The 20,611-nt window shown below is 38.7% G+C and overlaps 1 non-coding gene across 1 annotated transcript; it reads left to right on the top strand.

Annotated features, from left to right (window-relative positions):
• The first annotated feature begins 16,797 nt into the window (after positions 1 to 16,797).
• On the top strand, positions 16,798 to 16,904 carry LOC131222036 (small nucleolar RNA R71). Its single transcript, XR_009159744.1, has one exon. It is a non-coding gene; the product is annotated as a small nucleolar RNA R71 (small nucleolar RNA).
• Positions 16,905 to 20,611: the final 3,707 nt, after the last annotated feature.

Genomic DNA, 20,611 nt, shown 5'->3' with positions numbered 1-20,611 from the left:
CTTGCAAGAGAGAAAGAAGGAGAGAATGAGGGAGGAGAGAGAGAGAGAGAGAGAGAGAGAGAGAGAGAGAGAGAGGGATTTTCTAGCAATGAAATGATGAATTTGTAAGAAAAAGAAATGATTGCCTATGGGAGGAGAAACCAAAGTTATAGGCTAGGGTAGGTTTTGGGTGGTGTGTGAGGGGTGGGTAGTGTTAGCTATGGAATTTTAAGTGGTGTGTGTAGTGTTACATTGGAACTTGTGCCAAGAGTGGGATCACATGCACTACCCTAGGTGGGCCACATAATCAAGGGTCATAAAATAAAATGTTCATAACTTATAATCTATATATTGGATGGACGCACAATACGCATCGTCGGAACTGCAACGACGATGCGAACAAGATGATCTAGGTCTCGGGCTGATCCGAGTAGGGTCAACGTAACCGGACTTAAGGATGACCGCAAACACTATCCGAGGGTCGCGGGATACAGGGATTTGACCGGTAAGACTGTGGAACCAAGAGAAATGAAATGCATACCTACACACACATGCACACACAGGAACTCGGGTCGGGTCTTACAATACATCAAAGTAAGCCCCAAAATAAAGGTTGCACTGCCTTGAGTGAAAGGTTGAGGCCACACCTATTAATCTAATCCCTTGCTAGTGACAAAAATAATAAAAATAAATAAATAACCCATGGGATGCTCTCCTATATAAGTTTGGTGGAGAGCATAAAAGGGCTCTCTCATAAAAGAGCTCCATCCATCCATCCATAAAATAAAAAATGACATTAACTACCAATAACTATAATTAGGGGTGCACACGGGTCGGTTCGATCTGGTTCTGGGGTGAAACTAGAACAACCGAACCGAAACCGGATCATGAAAAATGGTGCAGTTCCGGATTGGTTCCAAGGTTCTGGGCTTTTAAAAATCCAACCCAATTAGATAATGTTCTGATTTTTTTTTCCTTTTTGGGTTATCCAATCAGGTAGAGCTCTTGCCCCCATTTTCTTCAGTGGGATGCGTTGAAAGCTGAATGAAAAACCTCCCAACCATTGTATAACAAGGATCAAGCATTAGAAAGACAATGAGAAAAGGGACTGGGTCATTGCCAGTGCAGTTGCTGCCAAACATGCAAGATCCCAGAGACTTAATATGCAAGCCCCACCTGGTGGCCACAGATGCACAGGTCATGCATTGCAAGCTCTGACACAAATATCAAGCTGGTTCACTCAATTCAGTGGTCCCCACGTCTGTGTTGAATGACTATTGGTCAGTTTTTTTTTATTCATCCATGTGTTGTGTTAGATACCCAATGAGCAGATGGGTAGATTTCCCAGCCAAGGGATCTACGCGGTGAGACACACCAGATGAGTGGCTTAGATTTCACACATGTCAAACAACTATGGAGCTGAGATTTGCTTTAGCCATGTAGGCAAGGCTGTAACATTATAATTGCATGGTCATCCTTGTCATTAAGTCAACATAAAAAGTTAATATTTTCTTGCATATAGCAAAGCAAAACAAATCACCATGTTTATCCTACTGATCAAACAATGAAAATCCTCACAACTATGATACTAGTAAAGAGGAGATCAATGATGCATTACAACTATCCAGCTTTGTTTACTATTAGCATTGCTACGTAACTTATATTAGAGAGCAACTTGCCCTACCCATGACCAGATAAAAATGATGGCATAAAAAGAAGAAGAATAAGGAATTCGATGTAACAAAACCAAAATGAGCTGGAAGATCTATTTCAGGTACTAAAAGATGGCTCTATACATGGTTGTCTCTGAGCTTCAGTTTCAAAAGAAATAAGTTGATGCTATGGATTATCTTTCGATAGAAAGAAAGAAATGTTATGGTTTATCTTTCTAATATACCACTAAATGAAGAAAGAAACTTTAAAGTATAGGTTCAGATCGACGGTTTGGGTCATGGTTTGGCTCAATGGTTCGGATCAACAGTTCGGTTCACGGTTCGGTTCGGTTCTACAGGGCCCTAAACTGGAATCGATCCGTATCCAACGGTTCTCGAAGTTTTGGAATTGGAACCAGAACTGGTCCTGTCTAGAACCAGACCAAACCGTACCGATCCAACGGTTCCAGTCCGGTTACACGATTCTACCGGTTCGATGTGCACCCCTAGGCTGCGGTGGAAATAGGGTTTTTCTTTGGTTTGGGAACGGCTTAAATATTTAGAACTGTTCCCGAACCAAATACCTTGTCGTTCCTAAATGGTATTTTTGGTGTAGTGTATATATATGTGTGTGTGTGTGTGTGGGAAATGGTTCCTTACTCTTGGTCAAGGGTTCGAGTACCCATAGGTGGTGAAATCCCACTAAGGTGTGAGTGTGTAGGGGTGCATGTAAAAAAAAAATAATAAAATAAAATTGGTTATATGTAGTTGAGCTCATGGGAACTTCCCATGAGGTCAAGCTGTGTGGGCCCCACCGTGATGTGTGTCGAACATCAACACCATGCATTTGATGGGTCCCCTTTAAATTATGGGATATCCCAAAAATTCACCTTATAAGGAACTCAGGAGGGCCATACCATCTAAAATCATGTGAAGACATGCCTAAAACATATCAAACCACTTGGTGGGGCCCACCTGAGTTTTGGAGACAACTGAAACTTGGTCGGACCCCTCATCCAAGTGGTATACACATAATGGATGGGCTGGATTTGTGAACCACATCTCTGTGGGTCCAAGAAATGATTATGAATGTTTTAATGAGAGGTAACCCCTCTCAACTTTTATATGTGGTGTGGCCCACAAAAGTCATGGATTGACTTGATTTTTAAGCGGATGGCATAGAACCATTTCATATTCATATATATATATATATATATATATATATATATATATATATATATATATATATATATATATATATCCATTTCTACTTAAAATTTTCACATTCTAATAATTCCTAATTCCGTCGACGTCAATGGGTGAAAACCGCTAATCTATCTTTTAAATCAATAACAAAAGTTTATTTTTGAATAATATTTTTAAAAAATATATTGAATTTGGTTTAACAAAACAATATTTGTCTTTTCCTATCATGGGAATTGAAGGACGTGAGGATTATATCCGTTGGATGTATGATTGTGCTCAATGATCCAAACTGTTTACAAGATGGGCCTCACTCTTTTATCATCTTTTAAATTTTATTTTTTTTTATTTTATTTTTTTTTTACACACGCACCCCCACACACTTACGCTAGTGGAATTTCACCACCTATGGGTACTCGAACCCTTGACCAGGAGTTAAAACTCCTGGGAGTCTACCATCCGAGCAAGAGCAAGGACCCTTTTATCATCTTCTAATTTGGTAGTATCAACAGTTTGGATTACTGAACCTCTTTTAGCTGAATTAATTAGAAGTTAATTTAGAGGGCTTGTTTTCTTCATTACAAGGTAAGTTTGGTTGAAACCAAGACCTAAATATTGAAACATTTCCGCCTTTCCATTGAGTTACAAGCCTTGGAGTCTTTGTTTAAAACTGTAGGATTTTCAGAAATATCTTATTTATCTACCCAAAAAAAAAAAAAACAAATATGTGAAGATGATGAATCGTATCTAATGTAAGATGACCTGTGAAAAAAGAGGTATTGTATCCATTGGATTGATCAGTCGCCCCTTTTATGCAACCTACCACTGTCATAAGTGGTCCAGATTTTAGCAATCTAAATCATTCATCCGTTGGGCTACAAAATCAATTTGGTAATGCACCACTATATCCCATTTCTAGTCCTACTGCCACTATGGGCGCTGGCTTATGGGTGGTTGTAGCCTGTATATTCTCCACATTTAAGGTCGGTTTGAATCACCCATTCAAGGGCACTTTTGAGATCTCGCCATCTACAAAGTGTTCTTTGAACAGTTTTGATCTCCTAAAAATTAGTGGACCACGCATGAACATTTTTCATGGAACATTGTGGATGTCCACATGTTTATGCTCTGAGTTAAGGGCCCTTGTGATGTATTTGTGTCACCGAACCCATCCATCATATGCGTCCTCCCATGATGGACCCACACCAAAAAAAAATAAAAAAATAAAAATCATCCTAATAAAAAATTCTAGTGGGCCACACCACAGAGAACAGTGGGGAGCAATGACTTTTGGATCAGTGTAACTTTTCAGGGCTTAGGAGAAATAATGGCACACACGTATAGATGGGATTGAATGTCATGCACTGATGTAGAGCAGGTCACGGATACTTTCATGTCCAAGATGGACTAGAGAAGGCCCAAGCAGAGGTAGAAGTGATCAAACTGTCGGAACCCTAAAACATGCATATCTTGCAAACCGAAATAAGTTATTCGACTTAAAATATATGATTTCGGAGTAGGAGAAGCTACATTATCCACTTAATCCGGCTATGCTAGGTTGCCACACTGATAGGTCCAAAGTCCTTTTTAATTTCATTTTTACTATTTATAATAAGTTTTAGTTGGATCATAACTCCTGATCCTTAGAGCTTTAGGAGTCATGTCCAACATGAAAAGGGCATAGAAATTTTGGGAGAATAACATGGTTAGGCCAAATTGGACACATTATTTTTGGCCAAAAACCATGAAGTCTAGTAGGAATCATGACCATCTATAAATAGTACAGTAAGTCAAGAATTTTAGGGGGTTTGAATTGGAGTTTGATTATGAAACTTCTTCTTAGGTTTGGTATCACTATTTAAAGGGTTTAAATTCATTTTTATGATCAATCAATTAACTTTCAAATTTTTAAAAATTTATTTCTATTCTCTTATTTTTGTTATCGTGAGAGCGAGATATCTCTAGAGAAGCTCCGTAGATTGGGAGTAATTATCCCCTTGAGGAAGATGGTAATCGACCTCATCACGTCCATCCCTACATCATGCACATGCCACAGTGGGCGCCACACATCCCATTACAGGTTAAACTAATAGACGAAGCTTTGTTATGGATCTTGCCTCTACATGTAATGTGATCCTCTCAGATGGTTATGTGAGCTAGAGAAAAGTTGCGGTGTTGCACAGAACAGATGACTCACGGCACATGCCAACATGGCAGATGCATGCAAGATCTAGGCAACTCAATCGTTTTTCCAATTGTCCATTTTTCTCCTACCCATTCTAGCACATCATTTTTAGACTAAGGGCCTATTTGGCCAGACCGATCCCATGGTATTAGGATGGATGGATCGCGATATCCCGGGATATGCATGACAAGCAAAACAAACCCAGTGAGCAATCCCATGGATCTTAAAACAATCCACTGACATCACCATCATTACCTTAAAATTGATCCCATCCCTTGGTTGGACGGATTGGAAGGTAAAATCCCGGGATATGCCGGGTGTGCCAAACAGACCCAGTGAACTTGTCCCGAGATATAGAAATCCCATGGATCTTAAACCAATCCACTGACACCACCATCATTACCTTAAAATCCATCCCATCCCTCCTAATCCCAAGGGATTCGTCGGGCCAAACAGGCCCTAAGGAATATGAATATTCATAGTAGACTCAGTTGAAAATGTGCTAAGATCTCAGCGAGACATCAACTCCGCTTCTTAGATTTGGATGTGGAGATTAAAGCTGTACATGAGCAGAGTAAGCTCGATTACTCGCTCGACTCGACTCGGAATTACTCGACTCAACTCGGCATGAGTTTGAGCCGAGCACGAGCTGATTTTTGATACTCGTTTTAATTTCGAGTAGAGTACGAGCTGGGTAATACTCAACTCGGTACTCGACTCGGTGCTCAACTCGTACTCAAGGGTATATATACCCACCCAAAAAGAAAAAACCCTACGCCCCCTTATTCTAGTCGCTTTCAGCAACCCGCCCGTTCGAAAAAACTAAAACCCTATGCCCCTTTCCTTCCCTCCCAATGCTGCCCGTTCAAAACTAAAACCCATTCCCCCCCCCCCCCCCCCTCTCTCTCCCCTCTCATTCCCCTGTCCGGTGCTATCCTTCGTCCGGCCCGTCCCTCTTCTTCTCTCTCTCTCTCTCTCTCTCTCACTCACTCACTCACTCCCCTGTCCGGCGGTGCTAGTCCCTGCCACTCGTCTTTGGGGCCTGCCCGATGCCCCTGTCCAGTGTCGCAGCTCGTCCGATGCGCAGCTCATCCCTGCCGCTCATCAGTCATCCCTGCCCTGCATGCACGGTGTCGGTCGTTCCTACCACAGCTCGCCCGGTAATGTGTGGTGTTGATTTATTATTATTTTTTTGTATAAATTGTTAATATATGTCAGAAATTGATTTATTATTATTTTTTAGAATATTGTGTGGTGTTGATTTATTATTATTATTTTTTGTATAAATTGTTAATATATGTCAGAAATTGATATCATATATTCCTAATATATGTCAGAAATTATTAATATAGGTTGATATCAGAAATTGTTAATATAGCTAGAATTTGTTAATATATGTTAATATAGAAATTGTTAATTTGTTAATATAGAAATTGTTAATATGTTAATATATGTTAGAAATTGTTAATATGTTAATATATGTCAGAAATTGATATCATATATTACTAATATATGTCAAAAATTGTTAATATAAGTTGATATCAGAAATTTATAATATATCTAGAAATTGTTAATATATGTTAATATAGAAATTGTTAATAGGTTAATATATAATAGAAATTGTTTCTTAATAGTCATTATTGTCCTCTATTATTCAAGTCCCATGACCTAACAGTTATTTTTTCTATGTTTCTTAATTTACTTTATAAATGACAGTTTACTTGTTACTTTGTTAGTGTTGAATGCTACCACTTTAAGATGCCTTTGGTTTTTTATTTTACATTTTGTTATTAGTTAGCTAGATGATGAATGTCAATCTCAGCCTACTCCTTTATTTGCATAGATATGAATTATTTGTATTGTTCTAGTTGTAGTATAGGATAATCAGTTGCCCATTTAAGGATTTCTATGTTGCCAGACATAGATTCAGTATGTTCTTGGATGCATAGAAATTCTCAAATTGTCCATTTTTGAACAATTCCGGGTTAGATAGATTGTAATGTCTTCATTTATTCCAATTTAAATGTATATATCTGTTCTGGTTTCATCTCTCCTTTTTCTCTTTGGATATATTTCATGTATTTATTTCTGACGTCAAATGTCCACACTTTGTGTTGATAATTGACATGGGAATCAAATATAATATTAATATATTCTCAAGAGATAAGGGGAGATGCTGTCGGGATTTCAGCGTAGCATTTAAATTAAAAATGAAGGCATTACAATCTATCCAACCTTTAATGGGTGACTGATTTAGACAGTTAAGTAAGTATGCCCATCTAGCGGTCTAGTCGTCTAGGTATAGCCGTATAACATATCGAGAACTTTATTTTATAGATGACTAGTAAAGACGAAAGCCCAAATACCCCTGGAATGGGTGCATCAGCCACATCTCCTCTAATCGTAGAGGGTGACACAGACATGTCAACTGCATGCAAAGGGAAGAAGAAGAGATCAGTAGTGTAGGATGATTTCGAAGATGTGATAGTTAATGGTGTACAAAAGATAAAGTGTAATCACTAAAAAGGGTTATACAGGAAGACTCCAGGAGGATCTACGACACATCTAAACAGACATTTGAAGACATGTCCTAAGAGACCAAGACTCCCTCCTCCCGACCAACAGTTGCTGTCATTTACAAAGTCAGAAGGGGACGACTCACAAGGCGTAGTGTCCACTCATAAGTTTGATAAAGAAAAGCTGAATGAGTGATATGCTAGATTAATGATTCTGAAAGAAAAACCTTTTAGGATGATAAAAAGTAAATGGTTTAAGGCTTTCTGTCAATTGCTTAATTCTCGGGCTGAGAATGTCTCACGCGTTACAGTGCAGAGAGAGTGCATGAAGATGTACGCAAAGGATAAGATGAAACTGATAGAAGTTTTAGCTTCAGTGTCCATAATAGGTTTAACGTTTGATTTATGGACGACGTCCAATCAAATAAAATGATACATTGAATTAACCGCTCACTATGTCAATAAGGATTAGAAACTCTACAAGAGATTTTTGAACTTCCGCAACCTTCATCCTTCACATACTGGTTTACTTATTTCAGATTGCACCTACAATTGTCTAGAAGGCTAGGGCAATGAGAAGAAAATTTCAGCAATAACTTTAGACAATGCTTCAGCAAATGATAGTGTCATTTCATGCTTATGTAACCAGTTCAGGGCTACAGAAATTTATTTTTTGAAGGAAAAATATTTCAGGTCAGATGTTGTGCCCATATTGTAAATTTGATTGTACAAGAAGGGCTGAAAGAAATTGACAACACTATAGAGAATATAAGAGAAAGTGTGAAATATATATGGGGGTCGCCATTGAGACTGAGTGTATGGAATGACATCATCCAACGTTTGAATGTAGTATTGATGAGGGTCGAATATTGCATATCAGACCCTAATTATTGCCTGATTTTACGTACATGATATCGTTTAACGGAATATTTTAATTATATTTTTGTTACAGGATGAAATCAGGAGCGTTAATGGAAAAAGAGTATTACAAGCATGAATTTGACACTCTGAAGTCACCAGAGCAAGGGACGCACTCCAGGGAATTAAGACTGAAGAATTTACATGCCAGGGACCCATGGAAATCAAGCCGTTCACGTTAAAAAGGCTCGAAAATGGTCCAAAATGCAAGATCACATGGTTTCTGCCATCCGATTGACTCGAAACTTCATACATGACCTGGAGGCCATAAATAAACCGTACATATTAAATTTCAACCATTAGATATCTCGAGAAGTGGGCCAACGGACAGATCAACCCATTAATCTTCAATTTTAGGCCCACCTACAATCTGGATATACTTCAAAGTTGACTTAGACGGTTTAAATAAGATGAGCAATAGGATGGACGGATTGGATTTCTCGAAAGCATCACAGTGGACCCATATCTATAGCGTGTGTACATAGTGCACATGTGCACTGCCTGAGCACCGAACGGACTTAAGTCGGTCAGCGCTGCTGACCCGACACCCTTTTCAAAAACGAAAATTTCCGTTTCAGCGCCGCGAACGGACGAAAGATCCGTTTTTACAGACCGCTGTGGGCCCCACCGGTAGCACGTACGTTTAATCTAAACCGTTCATCATGTAGAAGGGTTTAAAATCTACAAAACCATGTTTACAGTTTGTGCCCATACATGCACACGTGGGAGCTACAGAGGTCACAAGCGGGCTGCCCTATAACGTTCAAAAAGATCTCAGCATGATTCCTTCTCTGGGCCGCGTCCACGCAAATTCAAAACTACCCATATGCGGTCGAAATCTCGTCCTGAATCCAATGTACGGGGTGGATTTTCTCAAAAATTCTTATGTGGGGCCCACCGAGCATCACAGCATTGGACGTGCGAAAGCTTACGCACGTCCGCGAAAAGCATTTTTTTCCGTAAAATCAACGTCTCCTAGGACGTTTTTGGCTGTTCTACATGATGGACAGATCAGATCTTCCATCTGATCGAAGATGGTGGGCCACAACCGCCCGAAAAAAATGCTCTTCGCGGACGTGCGTAAGCTTTCGCACGTCCTACGCTGTGATGCTCGGTGGACCCCACATAAGAATTTTCAGGAAAATCCACCCCGTACATTGGATTCAGGACGAGATTTCGACTGCATATGGGTGGTTTTGAATTTGCGTGGACGCGGCCCAGAGAAGGAATTATGCTGAGATCTTTTTGAACGTTATAGGGCAGCCCGCTTGTGACCTCTGTAGCTCACACGTGTGCACGTATGGGCACAAACTGTAAACATGGTTTTGTAGATTTTAAACCCTTCTACATGATGAACGGTTTAGATTAAACGTACGTGCTACCGGTGGGGCCCACAGTGGTCCGTAAAAATGGATCTTCCGTCCGTTACGCGGCGCTGAAACGGAAATTTCTATTTTTGAAAAGGGAGTCGGGTCAGCAGCGCTGACCAACTTAAGTCCGTTCGGTGCTCAGGCAGTGCACATGTGCACTATGTACACACGTTATAGATATGGGTCCACTGTGATGCTTTCGAGAAATCCAATCCGTCCATCCTATTGCTCATCTTATTTAAACCGTCTAAGTCAACTTTAAAGTATATCCAGATTGTAGGTGGGCCTAAAATTGAAGATTAATGGGTTGATCTGTCCGTTGGCCCACTTTTCAAAATATCCAATGGTTGAAATTTAATATGTACGGTTTATTTATGGCCTCCAGATCATGTATGAAGTTTCGAGTCAATCGGATGGCAGAAACCATGTGATCTTGCATTTTGGACCATTTTCAGGCCTTTTTAACGTGAACGGCTTGATTTCCATGGGTCCCTGGCATGTAAATTCTTCAGTCTTAATTCCCTGGAGTGCGTCCCTTGCTCTGGTGACTTCAGAGTGTCAAATTCATGCTTGTAATACTCTTTTTCCATTAACGCTCCTGATTTCATCCTGTAACAAAAATATAATTAAAATATTCCGTTAAACGATATCATGTACGTAAAATCAGGCAATAATTAGGGTCTGATATGCAATATTCGACCCTCATCACAACCCCCAACCAACATTTTGCTAGTCCCGAGCAAAACATGCGAAAAAATAATTTCAGAAATACTTGACAATTCTTGTGAACCCGAATGACTTGTGAACAGATCGTCGAGGCGCGAGAATTCTTAAGATTCATGAACAGTGCACAGAATTTTTTCCTTTTTGGAATCAAGCTCACGATAAACTTCATAATCAATTTCAAAATATTAATCCATTAATTAGAATATTCTAAACATTGAGTTCCACGAGCGTATAGAGTAATCTCGGCTTACTATCATTAAGAGATCCAATTGTCAATTTCATGATATCATTGGTAATTAACAACGGAATGCATGACAACTGAAACCAACACTTGCCTTACAGATTAACTTTTCATTCTATCAGCCTTTGATTTTTTTCTTGAACAGTAACGCCAAGGAAGGGAATCAAATCCTCACCTATAGGGAGCAAACCTATGGTAAAGATTATACTCCAAACCCTTTTCTCATGTCAACCATGGGGAATCCAATCTTCGTATATAGGGAGCAAACCTATGGTGAAGATTATATGACTTACGCTTTCTCTCAATTCTTAGTTATAGACCGAAGCTAAAAATTTTAGGCTGGTTTCTTTCATGCTTAGTGATTACCAAGTTAATCATTTAATGTTGAAACGGAACCTTAATGTGCAACCGAGATGTGATATGTGAGATCATGACTCAATCAATGTTTAAAAGTTCTAATCATGGGTTAACAATTTAAACTTAACTGTGAAATCTAACCGATGGCTGAATCCAAGAGTTATAAATTACGAACATTCTATACCTTGCAATGTTAAAATCACCCTTATCCTTCACAATCACTTCAGATGCATAAGAAATTCCAGAAAATTTTAAAAATTTTCACAATTTGTGCTCAAGACCAAGAAAATACTGATGAGGTAATCTGATCGCAGGTAATCTAATCGCCCACCCCCAACCTAAAATCTACACTGTCATCAATGTAAAAGAAATAAGCATAAAATGCATATGGGACAATGAAAATAAAAGAGGAGTGATGGACAAATAGTACATGTATGAAAGAATCTAGAGGCTTTCCAAAAAAAAATATCCATGTAAGAGCGAGCCAGCATAAGAGAGAAATCAACAAAAGCAAAATGATAAAAGCGCAAAAAGAAAATCCTATCTATACCACTTTCGTAGGTGCTCTCGATTACATTTAGCGTATGCAACAAGCCTTTAAACCCCTAGGTTACTCCTAGTGGACGAGTTGTAGTCTCATGAGGGTTTGCAGCAATGCTACCCACAAACATTGAACTCATAAATGAGAAAAGTGAAATGGAATGAAAAACTGGGTTGCCTCCCAGAAGCGCTAAGTTTAACGTCTTCAGCCAGACAAGAGTGGACCATGAACTAATCAATCTTGATAACCTGGGTCCGCCAAATAAATTTCCTCCACATCTTTGTTCACTAAATCATTTAAATATGGTTTCAGCCGTTGACCATTTACTTTAAAGATATTCCCGTCTGTTAGATTTTGAATCTCAACTGCTCCATGAGGAAATACTTTTACGACTTGATAAGGACCATACCACCGTGAACGTAGTTTTCCAGGAAAGAGGCGTAGCCTAGAATTGTACAGTAAGACCTTCTGGTTCGGTTCAAATGTCATGCGAAGAATTGCTTTGTCATGGAAGATTTTTGTCTGCTCTTTATAAATTTTTGCATTCTCATATGCCTCATTTCGAATTTCCTCTAACTCATTGAGTTGAAGTTTACGGTGTGATCCGGCCTTGTGCAAATCGAAATTAAAAGTTTTGATGGCCCAATACGCATGATGTTCTAATTCTACAGGTACGTGACAGGCTTTCCCAAATACAAGCCTGTACGGAGACATTCCAATCGGAGTTTTGAAAGCAGTACGATATGCCCAAAGAGCATCATTCAACCGTTGCGACCAATCCTTACGATCGGGGCGAACCGTTTTCTCTAAAATTTGTTTAATCTCCCGATTTGACACCTCAACTTGACCACTTGTTTGTGGATGATATGGCGTTGCAACTTTATGAGTGATGGAATATTTCTTCATTAAAGATTCAAACGGTTTGTTGCAAAAATGAGTACCCCCATCACTTATAATTGCTCGAGGAGTGCCAAAACGAGAAAAGATATTTTCTTTTAAGAAACGGACCACAACTCTATGATCATTCGTTTTACATGGCACTGCTTCAATCCACTTAGAGACATAGTCGACGGCCACAAGGATATACACAACCAAATGACGGGGGAAATGGGCCCATGAAGTCAATACCCCAAACATCAAATATTTCAACAATGAGAATATTGGTAAGTGGCATCATGTTCCTATGGGAAATATTACCAGTACGTTGGCATTTATCACATGTTGAACAAAAGGCATGGGTGTCTCGAAACAGTGTAGGCCAATAAAATCCACTTTGTAAGACTTTCGCAGCTGTTTTCTTTGAACCAAAATGACCACCACAGGCATGATCATGACAAAAGGAGATTATACTATGAAACTCACTCTCAGGCACACATCTCCTAATAATCTGATCAGGACAAATTTTGAATAAGTATGGGTCATCCCAAAAGAAATGTTTAACCTCAGCAAGAAATTTGGATTTATCTTGTTTAGTCCAATGAGAAGGAAGTTGACCTGTAACAAGATAGTTTACAATGTCCGCGTACCAAGGTAATTGAGAAATAGTTAGAAGTTGTTCATCAGGGAAAGACTCATTCATTGGCAAAGGATCCACTGTGGACTCTAAGACAAGTCTAGACAAATGGTCGGCTACTACATTTTCGGAACCCTTTTTATCCCGAATTTTAATATCGAATTCTTGTAGCAAGAGAATCCACCGAATCAATCGAGGTTTAGCGTCTTTTTTAGAAAGAAGATATTTCAATGCTGCATGATTTGAGAACACTATAACTTTTGATCCTATGAGATACGACCTGAATTTGTCTAGAGCAAATACCACCGCCAACAATTCTTTTTCAGTGGTAGAGTAGTTAAGCTGTGCATCATTTAGAGTCCTACTAGCATAATAAATGACATGAGGCATTTTGTTCAATCTCTGTCCTAGGACGGCTCCAACAGCATAATCCGAAGCATCACACATAAGCTCAAAAGGTAAACTCCAGTCAGGTGGTTGGATGATTGGAGCAGAAGTCAGTAAATGCTTCAACTTATCAAAAGTTTGCCGACACTCATCATTAAGGACAAAAGCAACATCTTTAGCTAGTAAATTGCATAAGGGTCAAGAAATTTTGCTAAAATCCTTAATGAATCTCCTGTAGAATCCCGCATGCCCTAAGAATGATCTAATCTCCTTAACCATTCTAGGTGGAGGAAGGCTAGAAATTAAATCAATCTTGGCTTTATCAACTTCAATGCCTTTACTTGAAATAACATGCCCGAGTACAATCCCTTTTTGAACCATAAAATGACACTTTTCCCAATTCAATACCAGGTTCGTTTTTTCACATCTTTCCAAGACAAGAGATAGATGGTATAAACATTCATCAAATGAAGAGCCAAAAATTGAAAAATCATCCATGAAAATCTCAAGAAAACGCTCAACCATATCTGAAAAAATACTCATCATGCATCGTTGGAAGGTCGCAGGCGCATTACACAATCCAAATGGCATACGCCGATAGGCATATGTGCCAAACGGACATGTAAATGTGGTTTTCTCTTGATCCTCGGGAGCAATGGGAATCTGATTATACCCGGAATAACCATCCAGGAAACAATAATAGCTATGCCCTGCCAATCTCTCAAGCATCTGGTCTATGAAAGGAAGAGGAAAGTGATCCTTCCTTGTGACCAGGTTCAGTTTACGGTAATCAATACAAACTCGCCAACCCGTAGTCATGCGCTTTGGTACTAACTCATTATCCTCATTCTTTTTCACCGTAATCCCAGACTTTTTAGGAACAACTTGAACTGGACTGACCCATGTGCTATCTGAAATGGGGTAAATGATACCAACATCTAACAATTTTAGCACCTCAGCCCGAACGACATCTTTCATGTTAGGGTTAAGCCTCCTTTGCATTTCACGCGATGTTTTCACGTTCTCTTCAAGATGAATACGATGCATACACACCGTGGGGCTTATTCCCTTTATGTCCGCTATTGTCCACCCAATAGCTGCCTTATGTTCTCTAAGAACATTAAGCAATTTACCCTCCTGTTCTTTATCAAGGTTAGCAGCTATGATGACAGGCAGGGTTTCAGAAGGTCCTAAAAATGCATACTTGAGAGTTTCAGGTAATTGTTTAAGGTCGACTTTGGGTGGTTTCTCAATAGATGGGACCAGTTTAGACTCAAATGGTGGAAGAGGTTCCACTCTAGCTTTCCATTTTGTTGTATTCATTTCTGGATTAGAGTCAAGCAATGCATTGACTTCCTGGATGGAACTTTCTATGTCAAAATCTCTGCCAAAATGTGCTAAACAAGTCTCAAGAGCGTCTTCGGAAGTTTCAAGGAAAGAATCATGCACTAGACTCTCAATCATGTTCACTTCAAATATATCATCCGAGTCTGACATTTGTTGTCCAGCATTGAAAACATTGAGTTTAATCTTCATGTTACCAAAAGATAGCTTCATAACTCCGTTCTTGCAATTTATGATTGCATTGGATGTGGCCAAGAATGGACGTCCTAAGATAACCGGGATTTGACTTGTAGGATTCTGGACAGGCTGAGTATCTAGAACTATGAAATCCACTGGAAAATAAAATTTGTCAACCTGGATTAGCACATCCTCAATAACACCATGGGGCACCTTGACAGATCTATCAGCTAGTTAGAGTGTTATTTTAGTTGGTTTCAGCTCACCAAGTCCTAGCTGCTCATAGACCGAATATGGTAACAAATTAACACTGGCCCCTAAATCAAGCAACGCTTTCTGAACCTTATGCTCTCCTATGACACAAGAAATGGTAGGAGCTCCTGGATCCTTAAATTTAGGAGGGGTGTTGTGTTGAATCATGGAGCTGAGTTGCTCTGCAAGGAAGACCTTCTTATGAACATTCATCTTACGCTTTTGAGTGCATAAATCTTTAAGAAACTTAGCGTAAGCAGGGACTTGCTTGATAGCATCAAGCAACGGAATGTTGATTTGGACTTGCTTAAACATGTCCAATATCTCATTAAAGTTGTTTCCTTTCTTAACCGGTGCCAGACGTTGAGGAAAAGGTGCTTTAGGCACACAAGACGGCACATGAGTAGTTCCTGGAGAGTCAGAGTGTTGTTGGACTTTGGATGCACTAGTATGTCTTTCCATTTCATTTTGATCTTCCACATTGGACTTTGATTCTTCCCTAGGCATATCTACTTTGTTCTCGATCTGTTTACCGGACCTAAGGGTAATGATTGATTTGGCTTGCTCATGATATTGTTCTTGGTTTGAATTAGAGCCAATCTCATCTGTCCTTTTAGATTTACCACAGGTTGGCTAGGGAACTTGCCCTTCTCTCTCTCACTCAATGTGACAGCAAGTTGACCCAACTGTACTTCCAGCTTGGCAATGGATTACGCATTTGCATGTAAACTCTGCTGGTTAGCTAGTAAAGTATGTTGGGTGTCTTTTTGAAATTGAAGTGAACTCTGTATGAAAAGATTGAGTGTATCCTCAAGAGATGGTTTCCTAGATTGTGGAGGCACTTATTGATACTGTGAGAACTGCTGAGGTTGTTGACTGCCAACTTGGGAGTAAGATGGCATAGGAGGATTTCCAGATGGTCCTCCTTGTTGTGGTCCTTTTGCCCAAGAGAAATTTGGATGTCTAGCCCATCCTGGATTGTAGGTGTCTGAGTAAGGATCATTCCCAGGTCTCCGAAAGGTGTTCATAGCATGTACTTGTTCAGGGAGAAATTCTGAAAATGCTGAACTAGATGGACAAGACGGCGTAGGATGGGCGGGACTAGAACATGTGGCACAAGACTCGACTTGAGTTGTTTGTGGAGGTCCATTATTTAACATTAAAGCATCCACTTTCTTTGTCAGGCTATCGATTTTGGCATAAAGATCTGGCGTGACTCCTACCTCATATATACCACCTTTCTTCTGTGGTTGGGGACTCCTTTCACCTCTATTTGAGTAGTCCCATTGTTGGGAATTTTCACACAAGGTTTCAAAGAAATTCCACGCTCAACATCACTTTTGGTCATGAATGATCCTCCACTGGTGGCGTCAACCATGCGACGGTTTTGGGGTGTCAGACCATCATAGAAGTATTGAACCTGTTGCCACTTTTCAAAACCATAGTGTGGACATTTAAGAAGTAAATCCTTCCATCTTTCCCAACATTCATGAAAGTGCTCACCCTCTTTTTGTGTGAAATTCGTAATTTCTCTACGGAGAGCATTAGTTTTGTGAACCGGGAAGAACTTATTTAAGAACTTCTTAGACAGTTGATCCCATGTAGTGATAGACCCAACTCCTAGAGAATTCAACCATGCTTTCGCCTTATCCTTCAAAGAAAAAGGAAAAAGGCGCAAACGGATCGAATCATCTCCAAAAGTGGAGCAAATGTCTAAGAATTCTTTCACATGATGATATGGATCCTCCTTATCTGAACCATAAAAGGATGGCAACAGTTGTATGACCCCAGGTTTAAGTTCAAAGTGTGCTGCCGTGGTGGTAGGCAATACTATACATGAAGGCGCATTGAATTGGACAGGAGCTGAATAATCTCTAAGAGCTTTAGTTCCATTCTCTTCCGCCATTTTAAATAGGATGTTTCTAAATCTTCTATGAAAGGTTCTTTCTATTTCAGGATCAAAAGGTGCTAGTTCTATGTTCAGAGATCTACGTCCTAGCATAAACTATGTTATCAATATAAGAAAGAAAACTAAACTAGGATGCAACCTAAGATGAATAAGACTAAAAGAAAAAGTTATGAATTCCTAAAAACAAGAGAAAACTATGTAAACGAGAACTGGAAGGAAGAACCCGGAAAAGGCAATGATGAATGTCTGAAGATTTGAGAGCTCCTCCTTTTGAAGACAATCTTATTTAGTAGCTTCCTTCCTCAATTCCTGTAAACATTAAAAAAAAAACAAAAATAAATTAAATTTCCTAAAATAATGCTAGAAGAATCCTAAGCAACGATTAATTTCTAAAAAAGAAAGTTTCCAATCTTAGAAATAAAAAAAACTAAGTTAATTTCTAAAAAGGAAAAAAAAAAATTCTAAAACTAGAAAATAGAAAGTTACTTAAAAGAAGAATCAAAATCTAAAATTAGAAAATAGGAAATTTCTAAAAAAAAAAAAAAATCTAGAAATAGAAAATTTCTAAAAAATAAAACCCTAATTCTAAAAATAGAAATTAGAAAAAGTAGAGAATTTAGAAAGAGATTACCAAATTAGCAGTTTATGTCAGGACCCTACAAAACAGGAAATAGGTTAGTTTCTAAAAAGAAAAAATTTTAACCTAAAGTTAGTAAAAAAACCTAAGACTATGAATTATGATAAGAGAGAATCCTAAATCGAATTGGACCAAAACAGTCCCCGGCAACGGCGCCAAAAACTTGATGTTTTATTTAAACCAACTTGATTTAAATGATTTTAAACTCGCAAGTATACGAATCAGATGTAGATATGGTACGTATTACGAGATCGTTCCCACGAGGACTGGTCGTCACAATTCAAAATTAAAGACTCTTCTTAACTAATCCAACAAATATTTGCGATAGTAATTAAGTAAACTAAATAAAAATCAATGGAAAAATAACCAAGAGCAATAAGGAAAATTCAATCAAAGAGTAGACAAGGACTTTCGAATCCACCCCTAATTATCATAAACCTTGTTTTACCTGTTGATTCACCCTAATCCAGATTGATATCAAAATAAATAAAGCGCATTCTATGTCCTTGGTCGAGCACACAGAATGTATAATTCCTTAAAGCATACGGATCACATCTTTCCATCCATGGTCAGGCATGAAGAGATGTAAATTCCTGTTTCTTCCTCTATAGGAACCTGTTCATGGTCAGACACAAGCACCTAGATAATGTTCCAAACAACATCCATAACTAGACTTTGGTTAAGCTCCTAGAATGGAGAAGCACAAAACTTTCAATTAAGCATACTAGAGAAAGAAACAAATCAATTAAATTATGATTAAATCAACAAACAAGGACTATTCAAGTTGGAGGCTTCATCTCAGCCCTAGCTAAGGGATTTAGCTATCCATGTGATCAGTTAAAAAGTAAGAAAAATAACAATGATGGAATGAAAACATCCTTCTAAACTCTTTCTTCTCTTTTCTTCTCTTTTCTTCTCTTTTCTTTTCTTTCTCTTCTCTTTCTCTTGTCTTTCTCTTGATTTCTTTCCTTGCTCTCCTCAAAACTCTCAATTTCTAGCCTTTTGCATCCTTTCTTATAGCTGCTGGAGTGGCTGGAATGGAGAAAATCGGGTTTGGAAAGCTGTCGTATGCGCAGCGAAAGTCCTTTTCGCAGCAAACTTCTGTACCTGCATAAGTCCCTCATTCTTTGTATCTAAAAAAATATTGAAGTTGGATGTGTACGTACACGTTGGAACTCGACCTATGAAATGTTAGATACTGCAATAGAATTATAGCTTGCATTTCTTGAATACACAGTGCGTGATAGAACGTATTCTTGGTTGCCGAGCACAGATGATTGGGCCAAAGAAAAACAAGTTCACACATTTCTCAAAGTTTTTTACGATTGCATGAAGATTTTTTCTGGGAATCGATATCCAACAGCGAATGTATTTCTTCCGTCTCTTTGGAAGATTAAGGATGCTCTGCAAAAAAATGTTGGTGCGGGTCCAGATTTCATACACCAGATGACAGTTGGTATGAAGACGAAGTTCAATAAATATTAGGACGAATGTCATCTGTTGATGTCCTTAGTAGTTGTTCTTGATCCTTGTTGTAATATGGGGTTGGTTAGCTTTATTTTCATGAAGCTTTATCCTACTGAAAGAGCGGCAACAAAGACGTCTAAGGTTCATTAAGCTCTTGAAGATTTGTACAAATCGTATGTTAGTACTTCACCTGCAGCAGGTGTTCAAGAAAGTAGAGATGCGGATATTTCTATACCTGGTAATCCGGATGTGCTAAATGAATACATATCATACTTGGCACAAGCACGAATGAGAGTTGATAGTAAGGGATCAGAGCTAGAAATGTGCCTCAATGAGTTAATCGTAGTGTGATCCGAATTTGATGTGTTGGAATTGTGGAAGATGAGGGTTAGTGAATCAAAATACCCTACATTATCTGTGATGGCACGGGACATATTATCAATACCAATTTTAACAGTGGCATCAGAATCCGCATTCAGCATAGGGATCAGGGTTGTGAGCAAGTATTGAAGCTCACTTTTGCCAAATACAGTTGAAGTGTTAATTTGTACGAAAGATTGGTTGCACCCGATATGGGGAGGCGATGTGAATGATGATGATGAAGAAGAGGAGATTGAGATTCGTGACGAGTCTCTACATACAAATCAGTAATTATTTTTGATTTTTCAATTCTTTTTAGTCGAAAGTTTAATGATCTATAATATTATTTCACTGCAAACATGAAAGTGTTGGAATGTGGTTTGGAATACTTTGAATCTTTGATATTTATTTACATACGCCTATTCATTTGCTTTTATTTTTAATATATTTATATTACTTTATTTTGTTCTTATATCAAGTTTAAATTATTTATTAATATTCTAATTTTTTATTAAAAATTGAGTGTAAATATGTCGTCATCTGACCCATCGACAAACATTCGGGACTACGCTTCCCTAGTTGAATCACCATCAAGGTCTAAAAAAATAAAAATTAAGTGTGGTTTGTATAGCGTAAAGTTTGTGAACAAGACTAATCGATTTTGGTTACCCTTGTTATGTCGAGGTGGTGATGCAAAACCATGCCCCAATGCCCGTAAGGATGTGCAAATTCTTTTTCAAGCCATGTTAGATTCGAATAGAAAACCTTCCACTTCATCCAAACCTTCTGCTTCTGGATCTAGTACACGAATGACATCCACAAAAGATGCAGAGGAGGAAGCTAAATTAAAGCTTTGGAGGAAGAACAATTCCAACTC

The sequence above is a fragment of the Magnolia sinica genome, chromosome 12, assembly GCF_029962835.1.
Source record: "Magnolia sinica isolate HGM2019 chromosome 12, MsV1, whole genome shotgun sequence".
NCBI lineage: Eukaryota > Viridiplantae > Streptophyta > Magnoliopsida > Magnoliales > Magnoliaceae > Magnolia > Magnolia sinica.
The sequence above is the reverse complement of the archived record's forward strand: the minus strand, read 5'-3'. Positions and strand labels throughout refer to the sequence as shown.